Source organism: Sinocyclocheilus anshuiensis, unplaced genomic scaffold (assembly GCF_001515605.1).
Source record: "Sinocyclocheilus anshuiensis isolate Anshui unplaced genomic scaffold, SAMN03320099.WGS_v1.1 scaffold702, whole genome shotgun sequence".
Classification (NCBI taxonomy): domain Eukaryota; kingdom Metazoa; phylum Chordata; class Actinopteri; order Cypriniformes; family Cyprinidae; genus Sinocyclocheilus; species Sinocyclocheilus anshuiensis.
The window spans coordinates 3385583-3385991 of NW_015548184.1; positions in this window are offsets into that span (position 1 = coordinate 3385583).

A 409-nucleotide genomic window follows, 5' to 3' on the forward strand; every position below is an offset into this window, starting at 1 on the left:
ACAACACTGTTCCAGAACAGTTCAACCCAAATATTCAGATGTGTGCAACGCATTTTACGGAGGACTGTTTCCTGGGAGAGTAGACTACAATGCCTGTGTTCCGATGAATTCAGTTCCCCTATTTCCCCTTCGGCGCGCATGCTGATAGTCTATGATGCTGACAATTAATGCTGACTCACTGACTGTAATGCTGACTGTAAGTACGTTTTCATATTTAAAGAATTTGCCACTGATGATTCAAATGCGAGTTTTGAGCAGAGTAGAGTAGGGCTTGTTGTTTGTCGTTTCTCCGATCACAAATGCAGACATGGTTTTATGTTTACGCGGCGCGATGCAACACAACGCGTAAAAAGACAGTATAAGTCATTATAATCCGTAATTATGTCCCCACTGGATGCAACAAATGCCT